Genomic DNA, 23,638 nt, shown 5'->3' with positions numbered 1-23,638 from the left:
TCACAGCCGGGGGACACTTATAATATAAGGTCCCGCGGCCAAAACATTCTCCCTACCGACCAGTCAGCCTGGCCAGGGGCCCTGGGGGAGTGGGGACCCCCCCAATAAAGGGGTCCCCCCCCTCCAGGACTTACCTGACCAGGCTGAAGCCTGGTGCTGTCCTCGATGCCCCTGGGCGGTGGGCATCGAGCTGATAAATGTTGTAAAAAATAGATAAACCATTGTTTTTTACTGTGGCACTACAAGTGCCAGCAAGCCTCCCCAGCAAGCTGGGACTTGGAGAACCACAAGTCCCAGCCTGCTGGGCATTAAAGGGCCCGCTGGCACTTGTAGTTCTACAGTTAAAAAAATAGTGCACAAAACACACTGACACACTTTTAAAATAAAACTTTATTACACACAAAGCCCACACACACTAATACTTACCTATCTTCTCTCCGTAGGTAGCCCTGATGTCCTGTGTCGGCGTCTTCTGGTCCTGTGTCGTCTTCTTCCTCCATGTCGACGTCGCTGTCGGCGATGGTGTCCCCGTCCGGATCCGAAGAAATCCATTTGGGAAGCTGTGGAAGGAAACCATACTCACCTGTCCCAGCGCGACGTAGTCCAGGTAAGGGTCTTGGCAAAAAAATAAACCGAAAACCCCGAAACCAAACCGGACACGACGGAGACGCACGGTGTGTTTGTTTACATCGTGCGGCTCCGCCTCCCGAATGCCGCTATTGGCCGCTAGGCCGCAAGGCGGCCAATAGCGGCATTCGGGAGGCGGAGCCGCACGATGTAAACACACCGTGCGTCTCCGTCGTGTCCGGTTTGGTTTCGGGGTTTTCGGTTTATTTTTTTGCCAAGACCCTTACCTGGACTACGTCGCGCTGGGACAGGTGAGTATGGTTTCCTTCCACAGCTTCCCAAATGGATTTCTTCGGATCCGGACGGGGACACCATCGCCGACAGCGACGTCGACATGGAGGAAGAAGACGACACAGGACCAGAAGACGCCGACACAGGACATCAGGGCTACCTACGGAGAGAAGATAGGTAAGTATTAGTGTGTGTGGGCTTTGTGTGTAATAAAGTTTTATTTTAAAAGTGTGTCAGTGTGTTTTGTGCACTATTTTTTTAACTGTAGAACTACAAGTGCCAGCGGGCCCTTTAATGCCCAGCAGGCTGGGACTTGTGGTTCTCCAAGTCCCAGCTTGCTGGGGAGGCTTGCTGGCACTTGTAGTGCCACAGTAAAAAACAATGGTTTATCTATTTTTTACAACATTTATCAGCTCGATGCCCACCGCCCAGGGGCATCGAGGACAGCACCAGGCTTCAGCCTGGTCAGGTAAGTCCTGGAGGGGGGGGACCCCTTTATTGGGGGGGTCCCCACTCCCCCAGGGCCCCTGGCCAGGCTGACTGGTCGGTAGGGAGAATGTTTTGGCCGCGGGACCTTATATTATAAGTGTCCCCCGGCTGTGACATTACCCTGCCGGCTGGTTGTGCCTGGGGCTGGTTCTTAAAATACGGGGGACCCCTACTCATTTTGTCCCCCGTATTTTGGGAACCAGCCCCGGACCTGGAGCCTGGGGCTGGTTGTTAAAAATCGGGGAACCCCTATTTGTCGGGTTTCCTGATTTTTAATTACCGGCCCCGGCTCCTTCAGCCTGGTGCTGGTTATAGCTGTGGGGGGGACCCCACGCCGTTTTTTTTTTTTATTTATTTATTTTTCTATTTTTTTTACACTGAAGCCTGCACGGATCTGACTGATCCGTGCAGGCTAAAACGCAAATAGAACAGGAAAATGGTGTTCTATTTTCCTGTCGTATTTGCGTGGGTGTTTCACACCACTAAGCAGCCGTATTGTCAGTACGGCTGCTTAGTAAATCAGAAACCACCATTCTTTTGAATGGTGATTTCTGTCGTATTCTATCGATGGTGTAGACATTCGTATTTGTAACTACAAATACGAATGTTCCATCTTTAGGACTACGAATTGTTGTATTTTTGGGATTGTAAATCCCGAAAATACAAATTCGTAAAAAAAAGGTGTATTTCTCCCTACGAATACACCTTTTTTCTACGAATCCATTTTGGTAAATGTCCCCCAAAATATCATCTTGCCTGAATCAAACCACAATTACGTATGTTCTACGTTCCACCTACTGAATAATCAATCCATACAAGCCTACCCTCCTGGAATAGTTCAGTATGGCAACCTGAAAATTGGGGTTACTCTCCCAGCTCCCTGGTAAGGTAGGCAAGTCTCCTGCTTTCCCCTGAAGTTCCCCCGTACCCTCCATCAGCTGGCCACAACAGAGTACATGTGGGTGGTTTCAGGGGGACCGATGCTGTGATCACGCTAAATCACATCATCATAGAACCTCCCCTGCTATATAGTGCCAGTTTTTTGGCACTGTCTAGTGGGGGGGCCTTGGTGATGAGATTGTGAAGATGCCCCGAAGCATGCTCACCTTCCTTCTTGGTCCCAACTACCTGCCACACTTCCCCCTTTCAGAGGAGGGGGCAGCAAGTTAGGGAAGTATTAATCTCATTCATTATCTGTGTGGCTACACTTACAGATGTGTTGTTGCTCTGCATGCTGTGATGCATACACATCACAGTAACTATGTGTCGCAGTATGCAGCGCTAAATTGTACCTATGTGAAGTGAATGGATAGCAGATGAGTGCGTACACACACTCCCAATATCCTTCATGCTGTACGTATCACAGCAATAACACAAGACACCTAAATAGATTATTTAGCTCTATAAATTAACTTAGATAACATATGGATAATCGGCATAGTGTAATGTTTGCTGTTCTTTTTGGTCTCATAATGAGGAAATTAAGTTTCTATGGTAACTGGTATACAAATTCTCCAAGTAGTTGTAAGAATACAAAATATCAGAAATCTGATTGGCAGCTTTTAAACTTTGTCAGTGGTGATGATAAAGTTAGTAACTGCAGCACTGCCTCTAAGGTACTGATAATGGAATCCACAGATTATAAACAGCAGTCTTGACTTTCTATAGTGTAGTCCAGATTGCCCCCACCTGAAAGGCCCTACACACGGGCAGACGAGCGTTCTGAGTAAAGCTACTTTGCTCAGAATGCTCGGTCTCTCTCAGCACACAGCGCTGCTGAGCATGGTGTCGGGGTCAGTGGGAATAGAGGGATTTTGTACATACTAAGTCCACAGGTGTCACTGGAGTTACACTGGGGAATAGAAGGTGACCACAGGGAGCATGGGCACTTTAAATATAAAATTAGTGTAGCCAACTTCTCCCCTTCTACTTCCCCTCCCAGGCAGTCATAACGATTGTGCCCATAAGGGAGCAGGAAGATAAAACACTCTTTCGAAGAGTAGGTTAAACACCACATAACAACATTTAATACAGATAGTAGAAAAGAACAGTGAGAAAAACACTGAAAAAACAATACATACAGAGTCAAGAGAAAATGTTGCAACATAACATAACAGTTGTAAACTTTGACAGGGAAAACTCCAAGGTTTTTACCTTGACAAGAACCTTACCATAAGGCTGAGGTGGAGAACAGCGCTGAGGCGGGCATCCAGTGACACCTGTGGACTCGGAGAAAAGGATTTACGGTAAGTACAAAATCCCTCTTTCTTCTTCATCCACTATGTGTCACCGGAGTTACACTGGGGACGGATTCAGTATTGAATCCCGGCGGTCGGGATCCGGGCGTTCAGAATCCCAACGCCGGAATCCCCACAGCCGAAATGCCGACAAGGGGGGGACATGACATGGATCGCCCCTCCTTGCGGGCTCGCTGCGCTCGCCACGCAGCGGGCCTGGTGCCTCTCTACGCTCGGCACACTAATTTATTCTCCCTCCAGGGGTGTCGTGGACACCCCAGGAGGGAGAAAGTGTCGGCATTTCGGCGGTCGGGATTCTGAACGCCGGGATCCCGACCGCCGGGATTGTAACTGCATCCCCTGGGGACGTCCCAGAGCTCCCAACATGGGTGGGAGAGTGTTGAGAACCCCTTAGTACCGAGTGGCCAAACTGTGAAGCTGGAGCTGCAAAGGTATTAAACCTGTAAAACCGAACAAAGATTCGCAGCTCGAGTTGTTGGAGAAAGACCCCTCGGGCAGCTGCCCAAGAAGGGCCCACCGACCTGGTCAAGTGCACTCCTATGCAAGCAGGAGACATCTGAGAAGTGGTGACATAAGCTTGATGAATGGTCAAGCGAATCCACCTAGAAAGCGTCTGCTTTGAAGCTAGCCACCCACGAAGTACTGGGTCGTAGGTAACAAACAAAACATCGAACTTTCTAATTGGGGCTGTGCGAGACACACTGTAGATGCGCAGAGCCCTGACCACATCCATTGATCTTAGTCTCGGTGAATGCTGGAACCACAATGGGTTGGTTTACATGAAAAGTAGATACTACGTTTGGAAGAAATTACAGACTCATGCGGATTTCCGCTCTGTCAGAATGAAACAGAAGGAAGGGGGAACGACAAGAGAGAGCCCCCAGCTCAGATTCTGGCTGAATCCAGTGCCAGTAAAAGAACCACCTTCCACATAAGATAGCGGAGGTCCACCTCCTGCAAAGGCTCAAACACAGATGATTGTAAGAACTGGAGGACCAAATCGAGGTCCCAAGGAGCCCGAATGGGTGGTTGTAATCATACCACCACCTGAAAAAAGGTCTGCACTTCAGGAAGGAAGGTCAATTTCTTTTGGAAAAAAACGGAAAGCGCTGAGATCTGCACCTTCAGGGAATTCAGCTTCAGTTCCGAACTCAACCCCTCCTGTAGAAACAGGAGGAGTCTATCCTTTTTAAACAGGGTCGTGGAAACCTCATGCCCCTCACACCTAGCCACATAGGATCTCCAAATGTGGTGATAGTGTTTTGAGGTGACCTCCTTTCTGTCTCGCATCATGGAAGGTATCACTGCTCTAGGGATACCTGCACACCTCAGGATGGACCTTTCAGCAGCCACGCCATCAAATGAAGATTACCTAAATCTGGGAAGATGAATAGTCCCTGGCAGAGAAGGTCATCTTGAAGAGGCAGGACCCACGGCTCATTGATCAGCATTGCTGTCAGATTGGTGTGCCAAGACCGATGTGGCCAGTCTGGCTCTCCCAAAAGAGCCGTGACTCCCTCTCTCGGGATGCGTTGGAGTACCTGAAGAATCAACGGGAAAGGGCCATGGAGCAACTAGCACATCCACCCCCTTGGCCTGTGGGTCTCACGTCCACGCAAAGTAGCTGGGGAGTGTAAAGTTGTGTCGGGATGCCATCAGGTCCACCTGAGGTCGGCCCCACCGATTTATCAACCTCTGAAACACCTGAAGGTGGAGACACCATTCTTCTTGTTGTATATCCTGCCGACTGAAGAAGTCAGCCTCCCAGTTTTCTACTCCGGGTATAAAAAAGGGTGACAGGGCTAGAGCATGAGTCTGTGCCCAAAGCAGGATCCTGCTTACCTCCTTCATGGCCGCCCAACTGCGGGTGCCTTCCTGCTTGTTGGTATGAGCTATGGCTGTGGAGTTGTCGGACTGAACATGGATGGCCTTGCCCTGAAGCAGAGGTTTCGTCTGGAGAAGGGCGTAATAGACAGCTCTTAGTTCCAGAACATTTATTGAGAGTAGGCTTTCCTGCCTTGTCCATAGCCCCTGGAACTGGTGTTCCAAGGTGAACGCTCCCCATCCCCGGAGACTGGCATCCGTGGTGAGGAGGGTCCAATCACAAATTGAAAACCTTTTGCCCTTTTGAAGGTTGGTGGTGTTGAGCCACCACAGTATGGACAGACATGCTCGAGGGGATAGGGTCACCATCTGCTGTAGATGAAGGTGTGATCCAGACCATTGATGGAGAAGGGACAACTGAAACGGTCGAGAATGGAAGTGCACGTATTGGATTGCCTCAAAGGTGGATACTGTATTCCCCAGGAGTCTGGTGCAAAGATGTACTGACACCTGTCTATGATGTAGAACCAGCCTGACCAAAGCCTGTAGAGATTGGATATTGTCAGTTGGCAAAAAGACCTTCATCTGGACTGTGTACAGGATCATTCCTAAAATAGAAGATGCTGAGCTGGTTGAAGCAATGACTTTTTAAAGTTGAGGATCCAACCGTGAGAAATGAGGGTCCTTTGCATGAGAAGGATGTTTTCCAATAGGGTCTCTCTCTCAAGAGAGAGACTCTTCAGCAGAAGGTCGTCCAAATAAAGTATGATTGTCACACCCTGAGTGTGGAGAACCTCCATCATCACTGCCATGACCTTGGTGAAAATCCGAGGTGCCAATGAGAGGCCAAACAGCAGGGCCTGAAACTGCCAGTGATGACATTTTCCCACGAACTGAAGGAATGCCTAGTGAGGGGGCCAAATAGCGATGTATAGGTATGTATCTTTGATATCGATGGATACCAGGAATTCTCCCTGTTCCAACCCCTGTATCACCGACTGTAGGGACTCCATCTTAAATTTGACCACTTGCAAGTATGGGTTCAAATCCTTTAAATTCAGAATTGGACGTACCGAGCCGTCCGGCTTTGGAAAGAGAAAAATAATGGAGTAGTACCCCTGAGTACGCTGATCCTCTGGGACCGGAACCACCACTCCTGTGTTTCTCAATTTGCCACTGGCTTACAACAGAAGTTGTCCCTTCTCTGGAGGAACAGGCAGCCCTGTTTTGAAAAACCTGTTTGGGGGAGTCAAACAGAAATGAATTTTGTAGCCCAGGGCTACAAGATCCCTTACCCATGAGACCTGACTGGACTGGAGCCAGACGTGACTGAAGTTCTCTAGTCAAGCTCCCACCATAGGGTGCCCCAGATAAAACAGAAGACCATCATGCTGTGGGCTTGGTGGCCTTGGGGTCCAGTGTGGTTGTAGAGGCACTTCTGCTGAGACCTCTTGAACCACAGGATGATGGTGCACAACCCCAGGAATGGCCTCTGAATCTGTTTGGAGGGTGAAAGGACTGGAATTAAGGAACCTGTGGGGTCCTGCGAGAAGGTGGCGGTGCTGCCGAAGGAAGAAAGTGAAATTTAACTCCTGTCGCTTGGGATATCCATTTATCCAGCTCAGGGCCAAACAGGACCTCCTCATTGAAAGCCAAGGCCTCTACCGCTCTCTGAGACTTAGTGTCCACCTTCCATTGGCGTAGCCAAAGGGCTCTACGAGCTGATATGGAAAGTGCAGAAATTCTGGCTGCAACTATATAAATGTCCGAGGATGCCTCCATTAAAAATGCTGAGGCTTCCTGGATCTGTTCTGCCAGCTGAATTATAGCTGCAGGGTCAGAACCCTCACTTATCTCAGCCACGATATGTGAGACCCAGATTCCAATGGCCTTATTAACCCAGCATCTGACCTGTGCTGGACGCTTTAAGACTCCAGCGGCTGAGAAAATATTTTTCAAGGTTAACTCTAATTTGCGGTCAGAGATGTCCTTAAGGGTGGTGGCCCCAGGAACCGGGAGGAACGTATTTTTAAACAGTCGTGACACCGAAGAGTCAACCGTAGGGGGAACCTCTACCTTTTTTTTCTGCCTTCCGGCTGCAAAGGGTCATTTAATAAAAACCTGCGAGGAGTTTGACAACGCTTGTCTGGATGATTCCAGGCTTCTGTTATATGGTCATCCAATTCCTCCGCAGGAAGAAAATTGGATGATTGCTTTTGCTTTCTCCCAAAAAGGGAGGGACGGGCAGGAGCAGCCGCTCCTTCCATTACATTACAAGCAACCTTAACCATTTCAATTAAATCCTCTAAACCTTCAGAGGCTTGTGCAGGCTTCTGTGTGTCAAAAGCCAACACATCCTCCTATTCAGGGGGAACAAATTCACCTCCAGTTCTGGCATATCATCAGAATCAGATTCCACATTTTGTGGAAGTGACCGCTTCCTTTGTAAAAGGGGGGGATTTTTTTAAGAGGAAGGGCGACGTTCAGATTGCCCTGGAGTCAAGGCTCTGGTGAGGCTTTTTAATGCAGAGGCTAAATCACTCTGTTGGTTTCTGGATGTCTCCCTATCTTTCTGAGACTCAGAGAGCTCAGAATATAATGAGACATTACATCTGTGAGCTGTGATGCCTAGAAAAAGGTATCCACTGGAGCCTGTACCAGACAGAGCAGTTATCACAAAGCAACATCCCCTCAGAGTCCTGTATAAACTTTGCATTGCATTTTTTACAGGCAATTTTCTGGAGTTTCTCCCTGCCATGATTATAACAATAAGGCACACAGTTAATATCTACACACTACCACACACCCAAGGGAAAGTAGGTATAGAAAACTCCAGATAGAAACACTGGGTGGGCGAAACCGTGAAGAAGAGAAGCTGCCACAGGGTCTGACTGCGCCATGGTATATTGATACAGGGAGCGATATAGCCCTATAATTTAACACAGCCCAATTCTCTTCACCTAGCTCTAAACCCCCACTGTAACTCACAGACCGGGTAGAGCTGTAGCAGGGCGGTCACCAGGAGAATCGGGATGTCATAAACTGCAGCCTTGATGGAGCATGCAGTGTAACAGAGGAGCCTCCAGCAGCGTGTCCAGCGGCACCAAGTACAAAAAAAATGACCGCCACAGACACACAGTAACGCTGGGGATAGCCAGGGCTGCTGGGAGCACCACGCAGTAACTCCACCCCCCCCCCCCACCCGGCAGCTCTCTCCTCCATGGCGCCAGATTTAAAATAAATCCTCTGCTATGCCACCTTAAGTGCCCTGACCTCCGCTGCTAACAGGGAGGCAGGGTATACTCACAGAGCTGCCGTCGGCAGTTAGGCTGGGGGAGGATCATGGCATGCACCTCAGTGAGCGGCATCTGTTACATCTCCAGAGACGGTGGTCCTCCGGCATGCTTCCCACTTAGCAGGCAGATAGTAGCAACAACTATCTGCCTGTCCTCAATGTACAACTTGCTGCTATTATTATAAAAATGCCCAGGAGTGAGCACAAGTGTGACCTGCTCCCTTGCGGGCACAATCTAAGAATGCCTGGGAGGGGAAGTAGAAGGGGAGGAGTTGGCCACACTAATTTTATATTTAAAGTGCCCATGCTCCCTGTGGTCACCTTCTATTCGCCAGTTTAACTCCAGTGACACCTAGTGGATGAAGGAGAAATATATACCGTGGGGAATATATACACAGATAAAGCCATGCTCATCTATCCCTTTAATATTATTAAGTGAGCCATGGCTGTCGGATTTATGGGGTTATTCTGGGGGATTTAGAGGGTTATTCTGAACCACTTGGAAAGGCACAATCACTCTCTAATGAACAAAGCCATATGCACTGCAGGTGGGGCTGATGTAACATGTGCAGAGAGAGTTAGATTTGGGTGGGGGTGTACTTCAAACTGATATCTATATTGCAGTGTAAAAAATAAAGCAGACAGTATTTACCCTGCACAGAAACAATAAAACACCCAAATCTAACTCTCTCTGCACATGTTACATTGGCCCCAGCTGCAGTGCATATGGTTTTGTGCATTAGAGAGTGATTGTCCCTTTGTGAGTGAATCAGAATAACCCCCTAATTCCCTGCTAATCCCCTGCTGTATTGTTCTATATATTGTATTGCAGCTGAGAACAATAAATGATAATAAGCCTTGGTGAGCCATGGCTCACCAGAGAAGGCTAGTTGAACAATGCTCCATCAGTATGGTGTGTTATAGTGACAGAAATCCCACAAACATGAATGGATACATTCAGACCACATGACTATTCATTTTTTTTTACAAAAATCCCACAATTGAACTACTTTCAACTGTCCACAAAACCGAGTGAGAGTATCATAGCTGTATCACTCCACATCTATAAATGGTATGTAGTTAATTTGCTGATGGCCAAAATACCGATTGACAAAAATCCCCACAACCATATGCCGATGGGCAAAATACTGACAGGAACAGAACAATGACAATCAATATCTCAACAACATCAAAATACCGAAAATCAAAACACTGACAAGTACAAAACACAGACAAACCACAATGCGGAGAGCCAAAATATTGACACAAATAGTACTGAATACAGTTTTTCATGTTTTTTTTTTCTCAAAAACTGACTTGTTCATACTACCATCCCAATGGGCATAGAGGGAGAATATAACTGTGTGCCGAGCGCATGGTTTTTATCAGCACTGTGTGCGCTCAGCTTTCAGTGTGCAAGTTCAGCAGTCTCCCAGCGCCGCTATGCCCACGGCTGTACTCTGCTCCCTGCCTTTCATTCCTGATGCTCAGCCCCAGCCTCATGCGACAGAGCAGCCATGTCTTTCCCTGTCCCATGTCCATGTGAATTCCCCAGTCTGGCTAATTACCCAGCCTATCCGCTTCCACTCCTCCGTATAAGTATGCTGGGCAGGGGCGTAACTAACTATTTTGCCCCCCCCCCCCCCCCGCCGCACGTTTTTTCGGCGCCCCCCCCCCCACGTTTTTTCGGCGCCCCCCCACACACACCTAACCTCCCCCCCCCCTTCTTACCCATACCTGTCCTGCTCTCTGCCGGGACCAGCCTGACCGTCACGGTCGCGGCCGGCTCCTGCTGCTACAATGAAAACTGACTCTTAGAAAATGGCTGCCCCATACTGCAGACAGAAAACTGTCTGCAGTGTGGGGGCAGCCATTTTCTAACTGTCAGTTTTCATTGCAGCAGGAGCCAGACGGGACCGTGACGTCAGGCAGGTCCCGGCAGAGAGCCGGGCGAGACGCAGACCACGGGTAACTATAGCCCCGCAGCCCCCCTGGCGGCGCCCCCAATTTCTCTGCGCCCCCCTGCCACCACGGGGGCTGCGGAGCTATAGTTATGCCACTGATGCTGGGTATGTAAGGCCACTGGCCAGTGCTACTGATTTCATCCTGAGTGTATTACCTGTATGTACACATTTTTTGTTTATCAGCTAATGAATTTGCACTCTGAAAATTTGCACTTGCACTTTTATATATTGTATGTCAAATTCATGTAATAAAGCTTCCTATCTGGTTAATATATTCCCTAACGGTTCCAGATATTTTTTTCACACAAAATTTATTTCCCCAAATTTTCAGAAAATGAATTGAACTCACTAGACCATGGGTGTCAAACACAAGGCCCGCGGGCCAAATCCACCCCGCCAGACCTCGTCATGTGGCCCGCGCTGCCGCCGCCAGCCTTCACCTTTTATTCTTGCTTCTTTTTTTGAGATCCTGGCCTGCAGTCTGCTGAGGAGATTGCACGCAGGGGCAGTGTGTCCCATGAGATGCATGAGAGCTACCAGAAGCTCTGTGACTCCTACATCATGCCGCACGTCTGACGGCTTGCACTACTACTGCATGGAGTAGCAGCCAATCAGGGCGTGCATCCAGATGGAGTTGTGGAACTTGTGTGACGTCACTCTCCCTTCAATCAGCTCACGTAGCCGGAGCTGCGGGGTTGGTGCTGGGAAATGCTGGGACTGGGACGTCACGCAGCTGGCGATCCGCGCTGGTAGTAGCGGATGGGAGCAATGGAAGTATGTGATTGGTCGCTACTACTGCTGGATTCCATGTGGTAACCGTGTGTGCGAGGTGGCTGACTGGAATAGGTTAGTAGTGTCAAGCTCTGGGTGGCCGCTGTACATGGGGATCTGTCACTGAGGGTGACGTTTACACACCAGGCCTTGCTCTCCTCCTAACTTGACTTCAAGGCCAAACAGTGTTCAGGTCGACTGAGCCACTTAAGACGTGTTAGGATAGCTATGTGACCATTTCCATCTTTCTCAAAATCCAAGCAGCTCATATTAGCCCAATAAGTCATTTTCAGGTCCCCAATCTCCCCTATCAGGAAGGAATATCTTTCCTGAGAACTTTCTCAAGTATTATCCAGGTAACTCCTCCCAAAATCATTTTTCAAAAAATTGTACATTTGAATATCTACTTGTCATTATTCTGACTATGTTTCTGCTTTCAGAGCTAGTTATTACTTACATTATTATAAAAAACAGTAATAATTGAATGCAGTGACAATAATTTATGATAATAAAGAGTGGACACATAGTCCTACAGATACAACCGGCCCTTTGAGGGTGACCAAACTGCTGATGCGGCCCCCGATGAATTTGAGTTTGACACCCCTGCACTAGACCAACCTTTCACAATTGAGGAACTCGAGGCACCCCAGTATGAAAGAGCCCTGGACCAGATAGCTTCCCTGTCTGTTACTTTAAAACATTTAGATCTTTAATGCCTTTGTTCCTGAAGGCCTGTAACTCAATATCCATGGATACTGGTTTTTCTACCCAATCACTGGAGGCTCACATTTCAGTCATACCCAAAAAGGGCAAAAAAGGGCAAAGATCCCACTAAGTGTTCGAGTTACCGGCCTATATTTCTGTTAAACTGTGTGTGAAATTATATGCTAAGATGCTAGTAAACCGCATAGGCCCTCTTCTCCCTAATGTGGTGCATGGAGATCAGGTGGGTTTTATCCCCGAGGGGAGGCTAATGACAACACATCCAAAATAATTGACTTCATTCACGCTTCCCAGCTTGATTCTACCCACGTCCTGTCTACTGATGCCGAAAAGGCCTTCGATAGAGTTGATTGGCACTTTATTGAGGGTATCCTAGGTTTAGGTCCTATCAGTCTTCAGCGTATACTGACATTATACAGCTCCCCTACAGCAAGGGTTAGAGTAAACTGAACCTTCTCCAGCCCTTTAAAAATTAAAACTGGGACCAGACAGGGCTGTCCTCTTTCCCCACTCATTTTTGTGCTCTGCATGGAAGCCCTGGCCAGGGCAATTAGAGCCAATCAAAACATCCATGGCATAAAAGTGGGCGGTCACGATTACAAATTAGACCCTGTCACTTCACTCCAAGCACTTTTGCTTGAATTCACTAGATTTTCCACCCTTTCCAATTTTAAGATTAACTATACCAAATCTATTGCATTAAATATATCCACCCGCCACATTTTATAGAAGGGATCCGTGAATCCTTCCAATTTATTTGGCACCCTATGCAAATTTTTAGGGGTTCTCTTGTCCCGTGATGTTGCTGACCTCTATAGGTTTAACCTCTTTCCATTATTACATAAAGTTAAGACTGACCTTAATAAATGGTTGAGTCTCAGATTATCCTGGCTAGGCAGAGTTAACACTGTAAAAATGAACATACTACCATCTTCAGACTCTACCCATTGTCAAACCTGATGCCTTTTTCATGGAGCTTCAGGCCGCGGTGGGTAAATTTGTCTGGGGTACGACAGGACATAGACTCGCTAAATCAATCCTAATTAGAAGATGGGAGGAGGGGGGACTACAACTTCCACACTTTATCAGTTATTACCATGCAACACACCTCGCAAGTATTATAGAAATATCACGTTACCCTGCCGGTAAACAATGGCCACTGATCGCAGGCTCCACTACCAACTCACGCTCCCATATACTTCCATGGCTCCAAAAAATCCCACATCTCAAACATTCAACTTTAGACCAAACTCTGCGATGTTAGAAAAAATATAAACATTTACCAAACTTTAGCCCAGAATTTTCTTTACCCATGCCCTTACTATTTCACCCAGACTTACCACCAAATTCACTTTCTCAATCTTCTTTCTCTGTGTGGGCCAAAGCTGGCATCACAAGATTGTCACACCTTATAGGTCCCACTGGTTTCCGTTCCTTTACTGAACTGACTCAGACTTATGACTTACCCCCCAGTTGCTTTTGGGCCTATCTATAGCTAAGACATTTTATAACCTCTTCGCCAACGCACACCATAGGGTGGACGCCCACCCCCTTTGAAAATGTATGCTCCGCTGATTCAACACCCAGACACATGATTTCACAACTATACCAACTCTGTTTGATTAGCCTTACCCTCCCAGCTCCCACTTTCATTAAAGACTGGCATAGAGATCTTCAGCATGAACTCATAGAGGATCAGTGGTCCCGTATATGTCGGTACACATTTGTCAGCTCGCCCTCCATCCAGGTCTTAGAACCCAATACAAAATAATGTCCAGATGGTATTGCTGCCGTTTCCATCTGTACCGGCTACATGTTGGCGATGCAAACAATCACGGGGCACTCCCATCCACATATTGTGGCAATGCAATTCACTGACTGTTTTCTGGCAACATGTCCACAAAATCACCAGGAAGTTTACTGGATACCCAGTCCCAGAGACTCCTGAATTTTGGCTCCTCAGCTTGATGGATATGCCACTTTCCCAATACAAAAATACGCTATTGAGGCACTTAGTAAACACAGCTAGGGCTACCATCCCTTGCGTTTGGAGGACTTCCACACAACCACCTATATCCCGCTGGATACAGAGAGTTGATTTCTATATGAATATGGAAGACTTCACTGCTACCTCGCAGTTGTCACCTTCTAGGTTCACCACCACTTGGGCAACCAACTCTATTTTTGATCTCATAATGAGAAATTGATTTGCAGAAAAGATCAGTCAATGAGTTAATGCAACAAATTAATTGTATTGAATGAAATAATAGAAGCAAATTGTACTGTATGTCTGGGGTGTTCATTCCTTAACTCCCAGAAACGAATAGTAGGCAGTGATATATGTTTCTGTGGTGTGTAATGTGCAACAATAGTATCTTTATCCAAGCATAATAGTAAATACTAATGTAAAATCAGTATGGGTTTACTGTATAATAAAGGAGTGCCTTCCATTCCATAGGTCAAAGGTCAATGCATTATCAAGTAGGTCAGAACACTGTCAGAACTACTAGGGGACCTCCACTGGTGGCATGTGTAAGGTGGACTTTTAGGATCCTCTTTAATCATAGGCTCCTATTCCTGGAGTTTGTTCTCCTTGGTGACTGCAGTAACCTTGTTGAGTTAGTGAGTTCACAGACCGATATATAAGTAATTATAAAAGAGGTATCCCAATAGTATTGCTACTTACCAGTAAGTATTTGTTACACAGACAACTTGACTCCTCAGTGCAACTGGGTTCCTAGAATACACTTTTGTAGTAAGCTAGTGTCAGTGGCGTAAGTAGAATTTTTGCGCCCCCCCACCGATATCGGTAGCGCCGCCCCCCTCCCCCTAGCCCAAAGTGAAGTTAAACACCCCGCATACCCTATCTGCATGCCCCCGCTGCCGCATTCAGTGTCCCGCAGGGCATATCTTGTCCTGGCTCCGTCTCCTCCTGCAGTTCTAATGAGAAATAACTATCAGAAAATATCTGCCCCTATACAGCAGACAGTTTTTTTGGGATGCATGGTGGAGGTGCGGGTCTCCACTAGCATCCTTAAAAACTGCTATTAGGGGGCAGCCATTTTCTGATAGTTATTTTTCATTAGAACTGCAGGAGGAGCCAGGACAAGACCTGCGCTGTGGGACCCTGAATGTGGCGGCGGCGGCATGCAGAGGGGGTAGGGGTGGTGTTTAACTTTACTTGGGCGGGGGGTGTTTAACTTTACTTGGGTGGGGGCGATATGTCCCGCTGCCCATATGTCCCGCTCCCAGCCACACAGACAGACACATACTAGTAGTAACTATAGCCCCGCAGACCGGCACCCACAGTCCCTCAGCACCCCCCTGCCACAGCGGGGGCTGCGGGGCTATAGTTACGCCACTGATTAGTGTAGGTAATAATCCTGGCATGTGTTGAAATCCATGGGCTCTTGTTAACCCACAAAACAAAAAAACGATTTCTCAGGTGCTATAATATTATATGAAGAAACACTAACAGATCTGGGGATAAATATACATATAATTTTCTGCTGCTACCCTTTTAATTCTGGATTTATTTATGCAAGAATATATAAAAAATATAGTGGAATATTCCACTTTACGGAGCACATATAACCAAAATATGAAATGTATTAAAAGCACAAGCATAAATACATGTATACAGTGGCGGAACTTGTGAGTTATTGTCTCAGTGCAAAAATATAATTTGGGCTCCACTCCAGTCCAAGTTCACAATATGCCATGCAGCAGTGGGCCTCTTAATACTCAGGGGCCCAGGTGCAAGGCACCTTCTGCACCAATGGTAATTCTGCCTCTGCTCACACATATATTATTACCACTGCTTGTCAATGACTCTTCAAATACAAAAGTAGCCCCGCTCATCTATCCTGTTATCCCCTACATCCTGCCTTCACTGGTGGGCCATGAGAAATGTCTTGGGATGGCGCACAAGGCACACTATTGTGAAAGCATGTGATTGCCCTGCTTCGCAGCTGGGTGGTTATTGCTCCACTAATGAAAAGTACAGTACAGTGCTATGGATAGATACTGTACAGTATATAAAGCAACATGGCTATTTACCGGCCACCTTCTCTTCCACTTTTTTTTCTTCATCAAAAAGTTTTTAATGAAAGGTTATAGCAATCAATTCCATATTATACACACATCATGTACAATCTAAAAAATGTAACATTTGAACAGAGCGTGAGACAAGTTAGACAACTATTCACTGTATATATAGTTGTATGATAGTGCCTATTGAATTGTATTAAACTTCCTGATCTAAACCGCCTATGTTATTTTTGTCAGTTATGTCAGGTAAATATTTATGAGAAAACATCATATTAGATAAAGATTAAAATGGAGCATTGGCATTTAGCACTTCCAGATTTCTGTATACCATTTTGTGGACTGGACATATGGGAGCCAAACGTCAAAATGTTTTTCTGTTAATTTGTTTATCTGTATTGTGGTATTGGTCCAGTCCCACTTCCACTTTTTAATTAATTATGTTACATAGTTGCTCAATCAGCCCCAGGGACTTGGTGAGGAAGGTATGCTGAGCTTAGCTCTGTAAGCGTGGGATAAGCTTGGCAAACATTTCCCCACCAAGTCTCTCTGGCAGAAATTACATCTATGTAGCATACAAATAAATAAATAAAAACATTAAATAGAAAAAAATGGTGGCGGGTGAGACTACAAGACTGTAACAGCATTTACTGTACATTAGATAGTTTTCTATAAAATGCATCAGGTTTCAATGAGCTGAACAGCTTTCAGTACAGACGCCCTAAAGGCCGAACGGTTGAGTCCACAGCATGCCAGGTGCCGAGACTCAAATTCGATTCCCTGGTTGTTGTTTTTTTTTGTTATTCTACAGTTTTATTGTCTTATATATTTGAACATTCTGTATTTACAGTAGGCTGTGCTTCCTCTTAACCTGTGCACATATTTTAGTTTGCAAGAAAAACATCTGGTCAGTTTCTCCCCTACACTGGCACTGCTCCTGCCCACAGCGTTGCTCACTTCAATCCCCCCAGACCCTGTGAGCTCACTGCACCTCCCCCAATGCATACGGTGTATACAGTACAAAGTAGTGCTTTGGTCTACACAGCGGCTCATTTCCATCAGGTGTCAATGAGCTCTACATAATCCTTAATTGCCTAGCAGTTAAGCCCCAAGCATGCCATGGGCAGTGCCTGGGGATCGGATACCGGTCAGGAACAACACATACATTTTTTAAATTGTTTAGTTGTTTTGTATTTGTACATTAACCCCTTCAGTGGTGGGGATTTTTTGGGGGAGCGCTCCCCACTGGGCGAGTTTTTTATGGGGTGCACTCCCTTAAAAAAAAAACCACCACTACCTCCCTGGGCCCGGACCTGCGCCCCCGCACTGTGTACCTGTCCCCGGCAGCCGGCTTGTCATAAGCTGGCGCCGGGGACTTCAATAAGAAACCCGAGGGGGAGGAGGAGGGAGGAGGCGGCACCGCAGAGGGGAGGGAGCCAGGCAGCACGAAGCTGCCTGAGTTCATTGATTGAACTCAGCTGTAAACAGTGGCAATCCCGAGAATTTTCCAGACTTGCCAGACTGGGCACTGAGGCACAGCCCGGAAAATTCTCGAGATTGCCACTGAAGGGGTTAAAATGTGTCTATACTGTTTTTAGGCTTTGCTTCCACTTTACTTGTGCACATAAAAAACATCCCGGTCACAGAGTGCATTCTACTGTATGCATGTGAACTTTGCTCCTCCATTTTCATACTGTAGCTTTGCTTCTGCCCCCAGACTTTTAATTCTTTCTTTCTCTGAGCTGTAATAGCTAAGCTGCTGTCAATCCTCATAAGCAGGTAATGATATCAGTGGCATCAGCTTGTGGAAAGGAGTGGGTCTCTTGGCAACCTCAGGAGCTCCCAGTGCTCCCCAGCGCCAGTGTGGGTGGCGCCGGCGCCTATGTTAGGCGGAGCAGAGATTGGAGGGAGGTGGCGGATCTCACTTCCTGCAATCAGTGACAGCAACAGCAATCAGCCTGTCCACAGCCGACTAGACAGGCTCCAATCCTGTAGAATGGGACAGCTTTGTGCAGACTCAGCTACCCGCTGCCAACCACAGTAGGTTATTGAGGGTTTGGGAGGTTGTCTGCTGCTTCATATATGCCCACTCTAATGTCTACAGCTGTAGGATTATGGCTCTGGAGGGTCAGTCATTGAAGGAGCGAACAGCAGTCTGTCTCTGGCTGGCAATGACAGTGTTTGTTTTTCCCCAGAAAACTGAGCAGCTGACCAGCTTGCGGTGAACTGTTACTGCCAGTTTTTCCAACAGTTTGTCCATGCGACACAGCCTTGAGTGACAGCTGCATCCCCAGTGAGGGATCCAGAAAGTTCCTCACTGTCACATGAGCACGACAAACAAATCAACAGAGTTGATACATTTTTCCCTCACATACAACCCACAGAGGGTTACATTCTCCCCCTGTTGATCCTTAGACTACCTACAACTTAATAGCTATGCTTATTAACAAAGGATCAACACATGACACTACATACTATATTTAGCAAAAATAAGGCCACGTATAGACAATACTTGGGTTAATCATCAGAGGAACATATTGCGGCTCACCCAATTCAGGGTAGCTTAAAATTAAGGGAGGTTGGCGTATACGAGAAGATTTTTCTCTACCATGTCCCTCCTCATAGCAACCCATTTGTGTTTCTTCGTGAGGACTAAAGCATACACTCTGATGATTATCTCCATTTGACATACTATCATTTGCTATTTCATCAGTTTCCAACCCCGACAAATTCACAGAATTGGAAAGATTATTTGTCAAAGATGAGGATCCGGTATCTCTACTTTCACTTTCAAATGTTTCAGGTATGTTACCCGATTCAGGTTCATCAGTAGCATAGAAAAATCCTCCCCCTATTCCCTCATCTATTGGGGTGTCATCCTCATAACCACAGTTTTCAGTTCCTACAACTGTTTTCTGTTTAAGCAATCTACTACTGCAAGGAGTTACCGATGACTGCAAACCTAATTCAGGCAATCTAACATCCTGAGCAATTGGTAACAGATGTTGTCTGTGATACGTGACCACAGATCCCTCCCCCAACTCATCTCTTAAGCGATAGACAGGAATATTTGGGAGTTTTTCCAGGACTACATGAGGCTCAGGCTTCCAACGGGAAGCTGTCTTTTGACGCCTTGGACATCCTAATCTTTGTATCAAGCATCTATCACCTTCCTCAAGCACATTTTCTTTTACTTTCAGATCATATCGGACTTTATTTTTATGCCCAGCTTTCCTGGAAGCCTCCTGTGATATACTATAAGCTTCTTTTAAATCTTTCCTCAGTTGCCTTATATATTGAGTATGTGTCATTCTTTTGATATCTTTTAATGGGAGACTCAATGACACATCAATTGGCAATCTTGCATTTCTCCCAAACATTAACTCATAGGGGGAATAACCAGTAGATTCATTCATCGTACAGTTATAAGCATGAACTAAGTAACAGATTTTCTTATTCCATTGCGTCCTGCAGTTCGGGTTCAGCGTACCCATCATGTTCAATAATGTACGATTAAAGCGCTCAGGTTGAGGATTTCCCTGAGGGTGATAAGGGGTAGTTCGGGATTTTTTTATTCCGCACATCAAACAGAGCTCATGGATAAGTTTGCTTTCAAAATCTCGTCCCTGGTCTGAATGTATACGGGCAGGCAGGCCATAATGAACAAAGAACCGTTCCCATAGAGTCTTAGCTACTGTTACCGCCTTCTGATTAGGTGTGACATACGCCTGAGCATATCGGGTGAAGTGATCAGTCACTACAAGTATATTACAGATATTACCAGGGGAGGTTTCTAACGAGAGATAATCTATACAGATCAATTCCATGGGACTATTACTTGTTAAATTTACCAGGGAAGCAGACCTGGTTGGAATAGTTTTCCTTACAATACAAGGTCCACAAGTTTTACAATATTGCTCAATATCTTTGTTTATTAATGGCCAATAAAACCTTTCAGATATCAATCCCAAGGTCTTATCAAAGCCCAAATGCCCATGATCGTCATGTAAGGAATATAAAATTTTAGATCTGTATGATGTAGGAGCAACCAATTGCAACTTAATTTTCCCTTTGTTGGTAAGGGTTTGTCTGTACAATACTCCATTCTTTAAAATCAGCTGATTTAACTGTTTCATTAACAGCTTTGCTGATTCACTCACTGAAGAGGTGTTTTCACTGGATGAGTTAGACTCTAATCTCTTAATGATGGGTGCTATGTTTTCATCATCAAGTTGGTCCTGTCGTATTTGATTAGGACTCATACGAGGCAAATTCCCCATTTCAAGTTGACTTAACCAACAATATGCCAATGGTAAAGCTCTCTCTGAGGCTCCCAGACAACTAATACTTTCTGCCTCACTTGTTACAACTCCTTGTACTGACAAACATATTCCTTTAATAATACTTTCAGGAACTTCTGCCCATTCAGATGGTTTGGAAGTGATGTGATCCTGAGGAAGTCTAGAGAGTGAGTCAGCATCGACATTATTTATCCCCGGTCTATACTTGATGGTAAAATTGTATACTGACAGAGCAGCAAGCCACCGATGCCCTGTGGCATCTAGTTTAGCTGTGGTTAGTACATAAGTTAATGGGTTGTTATCGGTGTATACATCGAACTTAGCCCCGTAAAGATAATCATTGAATCTTTCAGTTATAGCCCATTTTAGTGCTAAAAACTCTAACTTATGTACTGGATAATTTCTCTCACTAGGGGATAATCCTCTACTTATGTAAGATACTGGCCTTAACTCTCCCTGGTGCATTTGGTATAATACTGCTCCCAGGCCATCGAAAGAGGCATCCACATGTAACACATATGGTTGTGAGGGATCAGCATAGGCAAGAACGGGCGTATGGGTAAGAGCCCATTTTAATTTATTAAAAGCTTCCTCACACTGCGGAGTCCACCTTTCCCCAAAGCTAGCGGATGGTTTAAAGTACACAACTGAATTTTTAGACAGTTTTTGTTTTCCTGTTGGAGGGTAACCCTTTGTCAGGTCTGTAAGAGGACGGCATATGGCAGAATAATGAGGCACAAACCTTCTATAGTACCCACAGAACCCAAGAAATGAACGCAGTTCTTTTAATTTCGTGGGCCTCGGCCAGTTTTGTACTGCTTCCAATTTGGTTGGATCTGTTGAAATGCCATATCGGTCCACAACATGTCCCAAATATGTTACCTGAGACTGACAAAACTTGCACTTATCAATCGAGAGTTTTAGTCCCTTTTTTATTAGTCGGTCTAAGACCTTAAGCAATCTGCAGTTATGTTCCTCTAGTGTGGATCCAAAAACAATGATATCATCGAGATATACTATCACCTCCCTGTAATTCATATCACCCACAGTTTGCTCCATTGTCCTCTGAAAAGTGGCAGGTGCCCCTTTTATGCCTTGAGGCATTTTTAAAAATTCAAAAAATCCCAAAGGACAAATGAAGGCAGTTTTCTTACAGTCATTAGGGTTCATGGGAATCTGATAATACCCACTCCGCAAATCCAAAAGGGTGAACCATTTACTCCCATGAAGGCAGTCCAAAGCTTCCTCTATTTTAGGAACAGTGTACTGATCTGTTACAGTGCGCTCATTTAGAGTCCTATAATCAATACACATTCGAATGGAGCCATTTTTTTTTCTTGCCACTACAATAGGTGAAGCATATGGACTTTCAGAATGTTGTATCACTTCAGAGGCCAATAATGTCTGCAGATGTTGTCTTACATCATCGTAATCCGCAGGGGCCAACCTCCTTGATCTTTCTCGAAATGGGGTGTCTTTAGTCAATTTAATACTATGCTCCACCCCCTTAGCTTTCCCTAAATCCCAATCGCCGACAGAAAAAACTTGTCTCCGTTTAATTAATTCTGCACACAATAAATCCCGGGCCTCCCCCTCAATATCACTGTCTTTAAAACAGGGACTTAAGTCCTTAGTAGAAAGAGGACATGTCTCATGTGCTTTTCCATCAGTATTTACAGCAGGTAGGGGATTTACTATCATAGATTTGGCCTCTTGCATCATGTGCAAACACCAGTTACCCAGCACTTTAAATAAATGGGCATTTGTCCCAATGATTACTGGCACAATGGCTTTCTCTCCCGGGGATTCTGGACACACTAGAGCTATCATAGGCATTACTTCCCTAGTGCCAAGAAATTCCTCTGGGAATTCAATGTCAACAATAATATAACCTAAATAAGGATATTTATGCTCACTTAATCCCCAGATAACTAACCCCTCCAATGGTCGGATTGGAACATGTGACAGATAGTTCTGGTACCAATGTTCAAAAATAATAGACACCTGAGATCCACTATCCAGGAGAGCGGTGCAATTATTGCCATTCAACCTCACTAATATCCTCGGCGCAGGTCCAATCATACCCTCTGGGATACTATTGTTCCACTGATTTTTCCCCGTTGAGTCAATATCTAACATTCGGGAGACTGCGAGGGGCCCGCCAGCCTCCCTCCAGCATTTCCCTGATTGGGGTGTTGGTCGTTATTTATATCATGGCCATTTGGGCTTTGATAAGACCTCATAGTGCGCTGCAATGCTGCAAGACGCAAATGGGCAGATTGGAAAGTGGTCACGAAACCTCATTTCGGTGGAAGATAAGCTTACAAAAGCCACTCACACATTGAGCTTAGTCAAGCATATGGTTCGAGCCTCCCCCCATCATCGCTGATTTAAATCCAAATGCAGCTGGAAAGCTTACTGCAAACAATAACTGCACCTACCCTCCATCGCTTCATTGTATATAAAGGGACAGTCCCTCCCCTATCCTGGAAAGGTTAATTATAGGTATGCTAGTGCCTCCACCCAAGTCAATTTACAATGTAGGTGGCTTGGGAAACCTACGTATTTATATAGTGTAGATGGTTGGTTGATTGATATGATGGGGCAGAGCCAGATGCTCCTCACTACTATTCTAACCCCTGCTTTTCTTTATTTCAGGATCCCTGCATCAGCATATGGACTAGAGGACCCAATTATGGTAAGTATATTTATTGTACAAGTTAGCAATTGTATTAAATTACAAATAGTAAACAGAACAGTTGTTATAGTACTTTCAATATAAAGATATCAATCAACTCAAATATACCTCTAATCTATCCTTAAAACTCTATACATAAACTTATGCATGCAGTACAAAAAAATTACATTTGCTATAATAGCAATTAACTGGCCAGTTAAAAGTAGAAACCCATACAATGCATTGTATTAATGTTTTAGTTGGCGCGCGTTGGGGCCCATTGTATATTCAGCTGATATAAATACGCTGCTTAGTTTGCCTTTCTGTGAAACTCTAGATGGACGTGCTGAAAAGTATTAGACTTGGATACTAATGTGTATATAGAAAGTATCCAATCCAATCAACCTTTTCTTGTTCTATTAAAGTCTGCT

At 45.6% G+C, this 23,638-nt stretch overlaps 1 long non-coding RNA gene across 1 annotated transcript in view; it reads left to right on the top strand.

Annotated features, from left to right (window-relative positions):
- Positions 1-538: 538 nt before the first annotated feature.
- The window catches only part of LOC146079551 (uncharacterized), a 438,622-nt gene continuing 415,522 nt past the window's right edge, over positions 539-23,638 (top strand). Inside the window, exon 1 of the long non-coding RNA XR_014474602.1 lies at positions 539-607. This is a non-coding gene — a long non-coding RNA (uncharacterized LOC146079551). The remainder of the gene's footprint in view (positions 608-23,638) is intronic.

The sequence above is a fragment of the Crinia signifera genome, chromosome 5, assembly GCF_055691185.1.
Source record: "Crinia signifera chromosome 5, ASM5569118v1, whole genome shotgun sequence".
In the NCBI taxonomy this organism is placed as follows: Eukaryota; Metazoa; Chordata; class Amphibia; order Anura; family Myobatrachidae; genus Crinia; species Crinia signifera.
This window is presented reverse-complemented; position numbering and strand designations above follow the sequence as displayed.